This window comes from Chrysochloris asiatica, unplaced genomic scaffold (assembly GCF_000296735.1).
Source record: "Chrysochloris asiatica unplaced genomic scaffold, ChrAsi1.0 scaffold00246, whole genome shotgun sequence".
Classification (NCBI taxonomy): domain Eukaryota; kingdom Metazoa; phylum Chordata; class Mammalia; order Afrosoricida; family Chrysochloridae; genus Chrysochloris; species Chrysochloris asiatica.
This window is the reverse complement of record NW_006408764.1, coordinates 2,714,068-2,729,841: the sequence shown is the minus strand read 5'-3', so window position 1 is coordinate 2,729,841 and position 15,774 is coordinate 2,714,068. Positions and strand designations below refer to the sequence as shown.

Genomic DNA, 15,774 nt, shown 5'->3' with positions numbered 1-15,774 from the left:
TACCAAAAGTCTGAGGTTGGACAGAGCTCGGCTCCCCCACCTAGGTCTGGAAATCCAGGTAAGCAGAACACGTTAAGGCGAGTCCAGTGGACCGACCTGGCGGGGTCCAAGGCGGAGCTTCAAAGATAGGGCGTGTTTATCCGGGTGGGGGGCGTGGTGAACCAATGAGCAGCGCGGAGAGGTCGGAGGTGGAGCCTGAGCCCGGGTGCGGCGCCCTGCGGGGCGGCAGACGCAGGCAGAAGCGGGCGGTGCGCCGACGGTCGGTCAGCGCCGCGCGGAACTGGCAGCAGGATTGGCTGCGGCACTCGCGTGTCAGGCGGTTGCTAGGCTCCAGCCGTGCGCCCCGCCCTCGCGCTCGGCGCCCTCTCACCACCCGGTACGTGCTCGCGCGGAGGCTGCGGCGCGGCGCTCGCGCTCCTTGGGCTCGGCGGCGGCGGCGACGGTAGCATAGCGCCGAGTTCCCAGGGAGCAGCGGAGGCGTCCTGCGGGCCGGGAGGAGCAGGCACTTGCCGCTGCCCGTCCGCCGCCTCTCGGTGAGTGCGTCGCCCGTCCCTTGCCGCGGTGCGTGGATGTCCGGGCCCCCACCCCCGCTGCCGGCTGGGCCTCGGCGGAACACCTGCTGCTGCTTGCTTTTGGGCCCGGGGCGGGGACACAGCCTCGGACGTCCTTGCGGGTGAGGCGGCGGCGCGGCCCGGGCGGAGCCACCCCCCTGCTTTCCTTCCTTTGAGCGACGGCTCTGAAAGCCTGCCTGCCCGGACTGCGCGCCGCGGCTACGGGCCAGGCCTCAGCCCGGCTCGCGCTCCCGGGAACGTGGGGCCTGCTTATCGGCCGCGGACGTGTACGGCCTGCGAGCGGCCTCTTGGACGGAATCCTAACGGGGGTCGCGGCCCAGCTGGTCCGGATCTCGAGGATAGGGTTTGGAAACCCCGCCAGGGGCTGGAGAGCCGCTTCCGTTGCTTCCTGAGTCTGCTCACACCCTGAGTCCTTCGCATCTCCCGCCCACTTGAGTTGCTTTGGAAGCCTTACTACCTTTTTCCTTTTCACTTGATATTTGTAAGATCAGGCTTCACCCTGATACTCAAAAATGAGTATATTTGGAGGATGTCTCCCAGAGAAATTATACTTTGTGTTGAGAACAACAAGAAGTTAATTTCTTACAAAGTTAACTGGTGATTAAAATGCAGTTTCTACTTAATAACTTGAGAGGCAGGAGTACTTAGATTTATAAATTGTTACTTCAGAATTAGTTTTAATGGTGATTTTGAAGTTTGCCTTGGTCGGAGCCAGAGCCTCGGACAGCACGTTTATAGCTTAGAGTTTAGTTCTAACTTAAGAGCCTGGCCTGCTGTTTCCCTAAATAATCGAGTAGAAGTGATTCTTGGCATGGAACCCAGACTCCGTGCAGGGAGGGTGATGTTTATAGGACAGAAGTCCAGATAAAGACCTGAATGTGCTTCCAGGTGTTTTGGAATTTCTAGTGTAGATTGGGTATTGCAGTTTTATCAAGTTGTTCTGTGTTTAGAGTTTGGAGATATTGTGATAATTTTGTAATGTCCCTGTAAAAATAGAATTTGACTTGAACATTTTTTGGCAGTATAAAAATCCATAGTTTGAATCTGGAGAAGTTGAATTCAACTTTGCCTTCGAGCCAGGAAAGAACTCATGTCCTGCATGCTCAAAGGAGGCTGAGGAATGGTGTCTTGGAGAAATCAGATTTGAGGGAGTTGGATATGTAGTGGGACTGTAATAGGCCATTTGTTGTCATGCACCCTTGAGTCGGTTCCAACTCAGCAACCCTGTATAGAATTTCCAAAGGGCATCTGGTGGGTTTGAACTTTCGACCTTGTGGCTCAGATTCACCTTGTGGTCCAGTGTATTATCCTCTAGCGCCACCTCAGAATACTGTATAAATGTCCTGATGTGGCTAACCACAGTGGTGATTTAAATCCACCAGCTGCTGCTTGGAAACCCTATGCAGGGTCACAGTGAGTCAGAACTGACTTGACAGCACTTAAAAAAAAAGTAACAACATAAATGTCTAAGTATGTAGTACTACACACACATCAAACATGGTTGGAACATGAAAGCTTGTGATGAAGGAGGCTGATGGCAAGTTCTCACGGTTCTGAAAAATGGATTTGGCAAAGTGCATTCATTCATTCAACAACTATTTGGTTTCACTACTTGCCAGATTCTGTGATAGGTCCTGGGGACCCACGTAAAAGAGGCAGGTTCTACCCTTAAGGAACTTAATTTGGAGGGCAGCAGAAGTTGGGGATCCCATGATTGATAGTGTCTGTCTTTGAGTGTACAAGGCGCTTTGGGAGCCTGAGGAAAGGAGTTTCCTGAGTCGTGGTTTGGAAGGCCAGTGGGAATTAACTGGGGGACAGTAAGGTCCAGATACAGAGAACCACATGTACACAAGTGCTTAAAATAGTAATAGTGACTATTCCAGCTTGACAGGTGGGAGACCAGAACTTTGCTAGAAGTTCTGATGCCCTCCCCTTCCCACCATTCTCTTTGTGACCACCAACACCTTTCTAAACACAAGTCTGGATCATGCTACTGTGCTGATTAAAAGCTTTCCCTAGGTCCCACACTCCTTGAGTATAAAGCAAAAATTCCAATCGAAACCAGGGAGATCAGCCAACGGAGGAGAGACAGGATGGAGGGGTAACTATAAGAAAAGAGGCAAAGAAGGTAGAGCAGAGGGGATGCCAAACCAGGACAAGGAAAGGAACCTTGCATTCAGGAACGGGGACAGAAGACCAAGTATGACCAAGGATTTGAACCACTTCTCCTGATAGAACCAAATGTGGTCACCACAAGTTTGCTGCTGTTTATTAAACCTTGAGAATGGTGGGACCTGGGGAACCTTGGGGTTATTTTATCAAATACACTGAAATAGTTACTCGGGGAAGGAGAGGCTTGGTACTTGATTATCTTTCATCTGAACCTAGGGCATTGCATTTACTCTTGGTCAGAGTAGATATCATAGCCTCTGAGATTAAATGTGTATTCATTTTTGCTGAGGCAGATGAGGAAATGTTCAATCCTTTATCTCACTATTATTCCAGCTTCTGCTGCTCCTAGGTCAGGGATTTAGTAGGGCAGGGCAGCTGCTTTTGAGGCCCTCCTGTGTACCTGTTCTGTATGCACTAACATATCATTGATGCTTGCAAAAATGCTTTATATGGGTTGAAGTAACTGAGTCACAGAAGAATGATTATGCCTAAGGTCACACAACTGTTATCTTGTGGCAGAGACAGGATTTGAACCAAGACTGAATATTCGATTATAGCCATCAGCTTTTATGTTTCATCAAACTGATAATGATCTCAGTTGGGTATTTCTCTGGTTGAAGATCAAGTTTAAGCTTAGGTGTCTGGTAGTGGATAGAGAGGCAGGACAATAAGAATTCCACATGGAACTCTGAAAGTACACTATAAAGGCCTTTTCCCAGGAATATAGCCTTTCTGGAGTCTGTGCTGGATGCTGTGGAGACCATGCTGAATTAAGCCAAGAAACTTGGGCTTTAAGCCAGGGAGCATAGACTTTAGGGGAAGAGCCTGTATTGGAGGTGGATTGTCATTGTTCTTGTTGCATGCCATCAACTCATAATAGTGACCCCATGTGCAACAGAATGAAACACTACATGGTTCTTGTGTCACCTTTACAATCCTTGTTATATTTGAGTTCTTTGTTGCTACTGTGCCAATTCATCTTACTGAGAGTCTTCCTCTTTTTCTCTGACCCACTGTTTTACTAAGCATGATGTCCTTCTCCAGGGACTGTTCCTTCCTGATAACTTGACCAAAATATGTAAGGTGATGTTTCACCATCCTTGCTTCTAGGAAGCATTCTGGCTGTACTTCTTCTAGGACATTTACTCATTCTTCTGGCAGTCTATGGTATATTCAGTATTCTTCACAGTAATTCAAATGCATCACTTTTCTTTTGGTCTTCCTTATTGTCCAGTTTTTGCATGTATATGAGGCAACTGAGAAGACCATTATTTAGGGTTGGCACACCTTAGTCTTCAAGGTGACATCTTTTTGCTTTTAAACACAGATTTGCCTATTGTAATATGTCATTTGATTTCTTGACTGCTGTTTCCATGGGCATTGATTATGGATCCGAATACAATGAAATCCTTGACAACTTCACTGTTTTCTCCATTAATCATCATGGTGCTTATTGGTTCAGTTGTGAGGATTTTTTGTTTTCTTTATATTGAAGTGTACTCCGTAGTGAAGGACCCCAGGGTTAAGCATTGCACTGCTAACCGAAGGGTCAGGTTCAAACCCACACTAGCTACTCTGAGGGAGAAAGGTGAGGCTGTTTGTTCCTGTAAAGGTTTACAGTCTGGAAAACTCTAAGGAACAGTTCTATCCTGTTCTGTAGAATCATTATGCCTTGGAGTTGACTTGACAGCATTATTTTTAGTTTGGTTTTTGGTAATCCATACTGAAGGCTGTAGTCTTTGGTCTTCAAAGTAAGTGATTCAAGTCCTCTTTGCTTTCAGGAAGTTGTTGTTGTTAGGTACCATGGATTTTAGGAAGTAAGGTGTGTTATATGCATATATCAGGTTGTTCATGAGTCTTCCTCTAATTCTGATGCTCTGGTAGCGTAGTGGTTACGAATCGGGCTGCGAACCTTAAGGTCAGCGGTTTGAAACTACAAGCTGCTCCGCGGGAGAAAGATGAGGCTTTCTACTCCTGTAAAGATTTACACCCTCGGAAACCCTATACAGGGTCGCTATGGGTTGGAACCGACTCGATGGCACATAACAACAACAACATTCTTCTTCATATAGTCCTGCTTCTTGGATTATTTGCACAGCATGCAGATTGAATAAGTATGTTGAAACCATGACAAACACCTTTCCTGATTTTAAACCACCGCAGTATCCCCTTGTTCTATCCAAATGAATATTTTTTGGTCTGTGTATAGGTTCCACAAGAGTACAATGAAATGTTCTGGAATTCTCTTTTTCTCATTGTTATCCTTAATTTGTTATGATCCATACAGTCAAATTCCTTCTCATAATCAATAAAACAGGTAAATATCTTTATAAAGGAGCTGGTAGCGTAGTGGTTACGAATTGGGCTGCAAACCGCAAGGTCAGCAGTTCGAAATTACCGGCTGCTCCGCGGGAGAAAGATCAGGCTTTCTGCTCCCATAAAGATTTACAGCCTCAGAAACCGTGTTCAGGGTCGTTATGGGTTGGAACCGACTCGATGGCACTTAACAACAACAACAACAAACATCTTTATGGTGGTCTCTGCATTTTGTCAAGATTTATTTTATATGAACAATGATATCCTTCCTTCTATGTCCTCTTCTGAATCCAGCCTGGATTTCTGGCACTGTGCTACTGTAACTTAAAAAAATTAACTTAAGTAAAATTTTACTTGTGTGTGATATTAATGATATTGTTGATTAATTTCCACATTCCATTGGATCACCTTTCTTTGGAAGGGGCATGAATGTAGATTTTGTCCAGTAACTTGGTTGGCCAAGTTACTTGGCCCATATAAGTGAATATTGAAACATCATGACTAGGATTGAATTGTTTCCCACTCCCAAAATGTGTTAACTTGACTGGGCCATGATTCCCAGTATTGTATGGTTTTCTGTTTTGTGATCTGGTGTAATTTCCTTATGTGTTGTAAATTCTAATTTTTGCCTATGGTTAATGAGGCAGGATTCAGTTATGTTAAGGAAGATTATGTTTTATTTGTTATGTTAATGAACCAAGATTTTATGATGGGATACCACCCTTACCCAGGTCATAGCTCTGATCCAATGTAAGGGGAATTTCCCTGGGGTGTGTCCTGCATCACCTTTTATTTTTCAAGAGAGAAGTGAGCAGAGGAGTGATGCTGACTGCCACCAAAAAGAAGAGCTGGAAGTGGATCACATCCTTTGGGCCCAGGGTCCCTTCGCTGGGAACCTCCTAGACCCAGGGGAAGATTGATGCTAAGATAACAAGTAGTTCTCCCAGGAATGCCAGGTCTGCAAACCTTGAAAAGGAAACAAGGACCTTCCTCCAGAGTTGACAGAAAGAGAAAGCCTTCCCCTAGAGCTGGCACTCTGAATTTGGACTTCTACCTTCCTAAACTGTGAGAGAATAAATTTTTGTTAAAACCATCCACTTGTGATATTTTTATTATAGCAGACTAGATGACTAAGATACATCTCACTCGGTAGTTTGTGAATTCCTGGGGCCTGGTTTTCACCAATGCTTCCCACACTGGATCTTGATCATATACTGTCTCCTAAAATGATTCAATGTTGACCAGTTGTTTTTGGTACAATTACTTTGTACGTTCCTTTCATCTTCTTTTGATACTTCCTATATTGTTTATTGGTGTTCTGCTGTGGCACTGTGGGTTAATGTGTCAGACTTCAAAGCGTTTGAACTGCAAGGTCGGCCGTTCAAGTTCACCAGCCACTCCATGGGAGAAAGATGAGGTTTTCTGCTCCTAAAGATTTATAGCCTCAGAAATCTTATACTGGGATGCTATGAGTTGGAATTGACTTGACAGCACTTAATGGCAGCATACTCTAGGTTGTGCTTTGGCTCTCAAGGACTTAAAATTTAATTTTCTTTAGCTTCAGCTTGAACTTGTATATGAGCAATTGAAAGTTTGTTCATCCATGTCATTAAGCTTGTCTTTACTTTGGGAAGCAGTTCTTCTGCAGTCATTTTTTGTATTCCAACTTGAGAGGAATCATATCAGCATCATATCAGATAGAGTTCCTCTGTTCTCCATAAGGTATTCGCTGGCCAGTTTCTTTTTAAGAAATGTTTTATTGTGAATTATGTGAGAACATTAGATTTACATTCATCCTATTGTATATCGTTTCATTGCCATGGTTACAATCTCCTCCATGCATCATCAACCAACCAAAGGGTATATACCCTGCAAGCCTGTTCCCCACCCCTCGTCATCAGCACACAGCCCCTCTCCCTCTCTGGGTTTAGAGTTCCCAACCGCTCCATCTCTCCACGTTATCGTCTCTGCCTCCATCTCTGTCGTCACTGCTTTTTTGGGTATGGTCTCGCACTCTGCTCTTCTACCTTGATGGTTCCAGGGACCTCCGCTCCTGGACTGCGTAGTCAATCATTCCCTTCCTTTTTCTACAAAACATCCACCTTTACATTTCCAACCCTCACAGTCAGTCCTGATAACAGTTATTCACTGTTGTACCACAAGAGACCTATCCCCATCTCATTTTGTGAGCCCCGTCCAGACAGCTTGGATACTACTCAGTGGAGATTCCACCTTCCTCCGTACCCTCTGGATCTAGGTTCCCTCTTGAAAGCTTGTAAGCCAGTCACTTCTTGGCTTTGTAGCCCCCCATTTCAGGTAACCAATGTCCAAGGTGCCCATACCTGTCTACTCTGTATGGAGGGGTGGGAATGATCCTCGCTGTAAAGATTTGTGACCTCTTTTGAGCAACTGCATCCATAGGTGTAGGTTAAGTTCATCAAATTGTATCAGATTACTCTTTTTCACCCTCTTTTTCCTTCTTCTAGTTGAGCTCTGATCATCCAGTCATTGAAGCCAGGTTGAGTGGGTACTATCTGCAAATGTGGTGGTTCTTATAAATATGTCCTTTCTTCTTATCAGCTGGACGCTTCGCTCTCCACTGTAGTCCTCTGTGGCTATGTTACTGACTCTGGGCCCAAGAGTCCCTAGGTTTTGCCACACTGCTGGCCAACCAGGTCTCTACCTGGATTCACAGGAATCTATTGAATGTTGTAGGGCTTAGCTTGCAGCTTCATTGCTGTTTTCCCCTCACTTTCCCTTATTGGTGACAAACATGGTCACCAATCAGAGCGCATGTCTGCTTGTGTATTCCCATTGAGTCTTAGTCTTGGAAGGGGGTTTGCCCTGAGGTGACCCGAACACTTGCCTTGTGGCCAATTTTTTAGGAAGTTGATTGCCAAGTCTTTCTTCATATTTTTTTTTTTAGTCTGGAAGCTCTGCTAAAGCCTGTCCATTGTGGGTGATCTTGTTGGTATTTGTAATGCTGTTGATCTAGTTTCCAGCATTACAGCAACGTGTAAGCCACCACAATATGACAAACTGACAAATAACCTTCAAGTAGGCTTAATGATTTGACTTGGGAAGATGGTGGCAGTATGAAGGTCACATCCTGGGAAGGAGAACAATGGGCAACTTTTCTGTGTGTTTTGGAAGATTGGGCTAGGGCCAGATGGCGTATGTAGGAGTTTGGAATTATATCAGAGTAGGAAACTTTGAAGTCATAGAGCACCACTGTGGTGAGATTAGCTCCTAGTTTTAATAAGTAAGTCTTCCAGTGTTAGTGTGGAGGCTGTACTGGACTAGAGGACAGTTGGTTGCTACTGTTGTCCAACAAAAAGATGATGTTAAGTGTGTCAAATTGGTTCTGACTCATAGTGACCTTGTATAAAGTTTCTGAGGAGTGGCTGGCTGGGTTAGAACCCGTGACCTTGTGGTTCCTATACTACAGTGCCACACCTGGACTCCAACAAGAAGATGTTATTGTTGAGTGTCCTTGAGTCGATTCCGACTCATAGTAACCCTGTATAGGGTTTGGCTGATGGGCTTGAACCGCCACACCACTCTGTGGTTCGAACTGACCATACAGTCCAGTGCTTACCCCTTCAGCACCACACCAGGATTCCCCAATAAGAAAATAATGAACTAAATGACAATAGTGGCCAGTAGTGAATGAAAAGAGGGAAAGAATGCTCAAAATGAGGCAGTTCAGCAGAAACCAAGCCTGCTGGTATCAGCAGAGGCCTACTTACCTACTTACCATTGAGTGCAAGGAGCCAGAGATACTAGTGAGAAGTTGGGGATGAAAGACAGCATCAGCCAAGCCCTGGTAAGGACTGGAGACACGTGGAATAAAGAAGGTCTTTAGGCTGCAAGAAAGGAGGAAGGTTTGAGCCAGTCAGGCAAGTCTATAAGAAAAGGATAGAAGAGGGAAAGACCAGGTCATATCTAAGGATTAAGGAACGGAGAGGCTGGAGCTGTAGGAGTTATGAGGCAAAAGATTGACCTGAAGGTCATGCTGGGCCAGTGGGTAACCATTTACAGTTCTGAATAGGGTAGGGTGGTGCCTGTGCCCCTAGCAGAAAGGGATGAGGAGAAAAGGAGACCAATTTGAATCTTTTACAGGGGCAAACCAGGGTGGCAGAGGGTAATGGTGAGGAAATGGGAGCATGTAAATGTAGAAAGGATTTGGTGTCCTCCTTGGTGGGGCATGGGGCCAGTGGTTTAAAAAATGGCTTCAGCTTGGGAGACTCAGAGAATCATGGTAGGGGTGATGGGCTTTTAGGTTGTACTCTTTGAAAGAATTGTCATTGGCTTGCAGATTTGACCTGTGAAGGGCAAATTGAGGTTTGCTTGGAATTGGAGCCCCCTTGTCTGTGCTTGCTACCCACCCCCCTTTTCTGATTTTTATTTATTTTGTTGTTGAGAATATACAAAATGGTTCCTACATGTATAGTTCAGTAACATTGATTGCATTCTTTTAGTTGTGCAACTGTTCTGACTCTCGTTTTCTAAGTTGTTCCTCCCTCATTAACAAACTCACTGCCCCAAAAGGTTTCTATCTCATCTTTCAAATTGCTGTTGTCACTTTGATCCCATATAAATAGTTCTTAAAAGAGCAGAATGCAGAGCAGACATTCTTTACTAATTAAACTAAATTATTGTTTGATTTAAAGATGACCTCAGGGATATTTTTAATGCAAGGTTTAAGATTATCTCAGGACAGTAATTTCAGGTATACATTCAGTCGCTATGCTCCAGAAAGTATAGAGTCTGCAAGAATTTGAAATTCTGCATTTCTCCCCCTTTTGTTCAGGATTCTACTATGGAATCTTCTATCAAAATGTTCAGTAATGGTAGCTGGGTATCATCTATTTCTTCTGCTCTCATAGCAAAGGAGGCAGTTGTTGATGAAGGCAATTAGTCAGATATTCCATAACCTCCTCCTGTTCCTTACTCTCCTCTTTCTTGTGTTGTTCCAGGTGAATAGAGAGCAATTGTGACTTGGATGACCACTTGCAAACTTTTGAGACCCAGGCATTATATAATGAACTAAGAAGTAGAACAGAAGCATTAAGCATGTTATTAGGCCAATTAACTAGGATGTACCATGAGACCGTGACCCTAAACCTCCAAACCAACAAACCAAATCTTGTGAGGTATTTAGTTGTACATAAGCGGATAGTGTTTTTGTTGTTGTAAATATATTTATCATACAACTTTTTATGTAATTGCTTAGTGATAACAGTTACAAGCAATTACAATAATTGGTTATAGGACCCTACTCTTAATCAGTATGATTTTTTTCATCATCATTAATCCCCCTTTTCCACCTTCTTCCTTCTCCTGAAGCCACTAGTCGACTTTAGTCTGTCTATATTCACCTTTTCTTTTATTTATTTATTTTCTTGTATTATTATACAAATAAGATCATATAGGAGCCCTTGTGTGGTGCTGTGGGTTAATGTGCTGGATTGCAAAGTCGGCTCAAGCTCACCAGCTGCTCCTTGGAAACCCTATACAGGGTCACTATGGGTCGGGACCAACTGAGTTGCACTCAACAACAACAAGATCATATGATATTTTTCCTTTTGTGATTGGTTTATTGTGCTCAGCATACTATCTTCAAGCTCCCGCCATAGTACAGCATGCAACAAGACTTCATTTCTCTGATTGAGAAAATATTCTATTGTATGAATATTTTACATCTTGTTTTACCCATTCATCTGTTGATGGAGTCCCTCAAACTTTTGGCTATCGTCAATAGTACTACAGTGAGCATTGCTGTACAAGTGTCTTCTTGAGTCTCCGTTTTCAAGTCTTTTGGGTACTTACACGTGGAATTGCTGGTTCATAGTACTTCTTCTGTATTTTATTTCTTGAGGAGCTGCCTTACTGTTTTGCATTCTCACAAGCAATAGATAAAGGTTTCCATTTCCTCATATCCTCATCATCATCTGTTATTTTCTTTTTTTTTTTTTTAAGTCTTAGCCATCTTTGCTGTAGTGTGCTGTCCAGTCTCAGTTCCGAGTCATAGCCATCATGTATAGGGTTTCTAAGACAGACCTGGTGGGTTTCAGCTGCTGACCTTATGGTTATCTGTCCAATGCTTATCCTGTAGAGCTATACCAGGGCTCTTAACCATCCTAGTGGGAGTGAAATAGTATCACTGTGGTTTTGATTCTGTGTGCTTTTTTAGTTGGGTTTAGTTTGATTATGGCCTACTTGATAAGAGGCATACAACTAACATAGCTGAATGGCAAGTGGTAATAGAACCATTTTGTAGATGGACAAAATAAGTGTGAGGTTTGTGTATTTTTTCTAGCTCATATAGGAAGAGTCCCTAGACTGATGTTAAGTGCCATTGAGTTGGTTCCACCTCAGAGCGATACAGTATAAAGTTTCCTAGAAGTGGCTGGTAGGTAGGTTTGAACTGCCAACCTAGTGGTTCAAACCAACCTTGCAGTCTAGTGCTTATTCTACAGCGTCACACCAGGATTCCAGATGAGGACTGCAGAGACTGTATTTGACCACATGGTAATGTGAAGTGGGACTAAATCCAAGTAGCATGTTCATTTTCTTAGTATTGGCTAGGGATTTTCTTCTCCTTTTCTGAAGTAAGTTTTCTCTCCCGTCCGTTTTAAGGAGTATTTCTACATCTTTGTCAGTGTTACTTCTTAGCCTCATCTTTCTTTGCATTTCCAATGTTAACAACCACTCTAGGCCAATAGATACTTCCCTTGAAGTAAGGTAATGACAGTTTTGAATACCAGTTGTTATTTTGGTCTTTTCACCGTACGTCTATGTGTGTTTGTCTTTGGGTATTAAAGCTGTCTTCCTAGGAGTCATATAACTTTGCCTTTTGATAGTCCCCCATCATCCTGATTGTTAGTAATAATGCTCAGACAGCAATTTCTATAGATAAGGTTTTAGAGTAGTTTATAAAATTAAACTAGTTAGAAGGCGTAATTTAGCCTTCATGAATAGGGTCTCCTATTTTCTTGTATTTAAGATTTGATAGCTAGCATTTGCTTAGCTTTGCTTTGGGTCCTAGGTGGAGAGATAGATAGAATGCAGTGGTGAGGGTGTCTGAGTTGATAAAGTTGTGCTGTGTCTGAGTGATGTAAATCTGATAAGAAAACTCTAGCAGTATGTTTATTTAATTTATATTTTAGAATTAAGATTCTAATGAGAACAATCATTTGAATTTTAAGAACGTCACTTTCATAACAATGTTTTATCTTGAACATCATGGAATGTTTTTAAATAGTATTGAGATTTTGTTCTCAATTATGCCATTAAAATACATACTTTTTGCTGTTTTGGGGACTATATACAGTAGAACATTTACTAATTTAACAGTTTGTACATAACACAATTCAGTGACATTGATTACATTATTCAGGTTGTGCAACCTTCTCATCCTTTCTTAATTATACCTCCTCCATTCAAGACCCCTAAGTTTTCTGTCTAATCTTTTAGACAGTTGCTGTTGTCAGTTTGATCTCATGTAGATAGTTCTTAACACAGTGCTCAGGTAAGACATTTCTTATTAATTAAGTTACTGTTTGGTTTAAAGAAGACTTCGGAGATATTTTTGTTTTAAGGTTTAAAGGTTATTTCAGGGCAGTAGTTTTGGGGTTCATTTATCTGCCATGGCTCCAGAAAGTTTAGAGTCCATGGGAATTTAATTTCTGTTTTGTATTTCCCCCCTTTTGATCAGGATTCTTTTATAGAATCTTTGATCAAAATGCTCAATAATGTTAGTTCTGGTCTTATGGAAGAGCAGGCAGATGTTCTTGGACGCAGTTAGCCACACATTATTGCCTTCTCCTATTCTTGACATTCCTGTTGCTCCAGGTGATTAGGGGCCAACTGTTGTGCCTTGGATGACCACTTAGAAACTTTTAAAACCTCAGGCACTATTCATTGAGTAGGAGATAGAATCAATGACACCTTCTTGAACTAATTGTTTTGAAAATATCAATTTCTAAAATATAGGCATTAGAATTAATTTTAGATCTTTGAAGCCTTCTCTTTGGTCTTGGATTGACTGTTGTGTCTTCTATACAGCAAAATTTCATATTCTTAGTAAACCACCTTTGGCAAAGAAGAGTGATTAATTGTAGGGTGGGTAGGAGATTGAGTTGCATTTTCTTTGTTAAATGGTGGTGTTTGTGTGCCATTAAGTTGCTTCCAAATCATAGTGACCCTGTATAAGATTTCCGAGACTGTAAATGTTTACAGGAGTAGAAAGCCTCGTCTTTTTCCTGTGGAGTGGGTGGTAGATTCGAACTACTGACTATGCATTTAGCACCCCAACTCATAACCTACTATGCCAACAGGGCTCAGTGTTGCATAATTCTATTTCAGTTGGGGGCATTCACCAATTTGGTGGTGGCGGTGGTTATGTGCCGTGGAGTCTGTTTTGACTTATAGCGACCCTGTATAGGGTTTCCGAGGCTGTAAATGTTTACAAGAGCAGAAAGCCTCATCTTTCTTCCGCAGAACAGCTGATAGTTTCAAACTGCTGACTCTAGGTTAGCATCCTGATTTGTAATCACTACGCTACCAGAGCTCCTTCTTTTCCTGTAGTACTTCTGCTCGCCAAGAAGATAAAGCTTTTAAAACAGCCTTTTACTAGAAGATGAGCTAAGGTACCTGAAAAGAGATGACTGGTAATCTGTATAAAGAAGATGAGGGATAATCTATAACTTGGCAAAATGGTTAGTCACAGAATTTTAAGATGCATATGATTTTAAGGTACCTTAAAATAATGGAAGCATGTAGCATTGTAGGGTAAACACTGGACTACTAACTACAAGGTTGACAGTTTAAGTCTGCCTGTCACTCCTTGGAAATGCACTTGGAAAAGGGCACTTAACAACAACAATAATAAGGAAACAGCAGTCTAGAAATCAAATAACGGATTTCATTGGCAAATCTGTTGCAAAAGACCTCTTTCACGTGTTCATAAGCAAATATGTCACCTTGAGGCTTAAGGTGTACTTGCCCCAAGTCATAATCTTTTTGTTGTTGTTGTGAAGTGCATTGGGTCAGTTCAACTCTTAGCTACCCTGCATTGGGTTTCTTAGGAGCAGCTGGTGAGTATGAACCTCTGACCTTGCATTTCCTACAGCATCATACCAAGACCCGTGATCTTTTAGTTGCTTCATTTACATGCAAAATCTGGACAGTGAATTAGAAAGACCAAAGAAGAATCGATGCATTTATAGTGTTGGCAAAGAATGCTCCTTAGGAGCCAGGATGGTGACAGAGAGACTTTGTCTCTTGTGCTTTGCACATGTTATCAGGAGGGACCTGTCCTTGGAGAACGACATTATGCTTGACAAAGTAGAGAATTAGCAAAAAAGAGGAAGACTATCAATGAGATGGCTTGACACAGTGGCTGTAATAATGGACCAACAATTGTAGGATGACACAGGACAGGGCATTGTTTCATTCTGTTGTATACTTTGTCACTATGATTTCCCCAAACAACAGCAGCAATGGGTGTCCCCCTGAGAGATCCCTTGGGTAGTGTTTTTACCATGTTTAGTTCAGAGTATAGATAATTCTCATCCTGTGTTTCTCCTCCTAGCATTTCAAGATGAAGTTTGTTCTATAAATACAACATTTCTAGTAATTAACTTGCCCCTAGTTTAGAAGGTTGTTTCTTACTTTGGTAATGTTGCAATTAGCAATTAATTTGTACATAAAAGTTTTTTTTAAAGAATCTTTTAACTTATCCTTATATTAAGTATAAAGCTTCTGACAAAATAAGTGAGATGTGGCTTAGTTTTGCAGGAATGCATCTATGAGGGAGGCTTCGAAAAGTTCGTGGAAAAATTTTATTTATTTTTTCAATAGTAAGGGCATTTATTATCAAGCAAATTGTGGAACAAAATGTGCTTTAAGAACTACATCTTTGTGTGGGGAGGACACCACACTTCCCCACAATTACAACCATTGACCTAACATTTGTACATCTCAGACATCTTTATATTTTACTCGTGTTATGCCTTGAATTCCTAGGGAATAGGTTCTAGCAGCTCAGGCTCCTTTCCATTGGTTCTCACAAAGTGCGCTTCTCTGGGGGAAGCAGGCTGTTGCTTTAATTGAACCCAGGTACCTTTCTCTTTTTCTGATCATTTTCCTTCACTCGCTTTAGGAAGCTATCTTTGCTCTTAGAGTGCTTAATATGCACAGTGCGCACATTAATTCTCTTGGCAAGAATCTTGCCCTCAACTTGTTTGTTCATAACAATGCCGACAGCATGCTGGGTCACACTGTAGACTCTTCTAGTTTTGCCCTGGTAACATTTGTGGGACATCCCTTTTTGAACTGAGCTCATTCCCTTGATGTCCACAATATTGCTTTGTACAGTTGCGTGTATGTGGCCAAAGGAACAGCCCCATGTTATCTAAAAGGCCTGGAAAACATATAGCGGGTGCCCCCACCTCTTTCCCTTTGTGTTTGTCATTTTGGTGGATTACTGCAAGATGGCGGTTCTGGCTGAAAGGTCGGTCCATTATCTTTTAATTTAATTTTTCCATGAACTTGTTGAAACCACCTCGTATAATACCAAGTAAGGCAGATTTGTACTGATTTTTATTTACTTTTAAAATTTATTTATTTTCATGTTTTATTGTGAACTATATGGTATTTTACATGAGAGAACTTTAGTTTTACAGTCATTCCACCGTATATCGTTTCA

The 15,774-nt window shown here is 42.3% G+C and overlaps 1 protein-coding gene and 1 pseudogene across 1 annotated transcript in view; one reads left to right on the top strand and one right to left on the bottom strand.

Moving 5' to 3' along the window:
* The first annotated feature begins 302 nt into the window (after positions 1-302).
* DAG1 (dystroglycan 1 (dystrophin-associated glycoprotein 1)) overlaps positions 303-15,774 on the top strand; it is an 86,572-nt gene continuing 71,100 nt past the window's right edge. Inside the window, exon 1 of the mRNA XM_006873600.1 lies at positions 303-533. The gene's annotated coding sequence lies outside the window, so the exon portion shown is untranslated. The remainder of the gene's footprint in view (positions 534-15,774) is intronic.
* Positions 15,074-15,540, bottom strand: LOC102841295 (annotated as a pseudogene).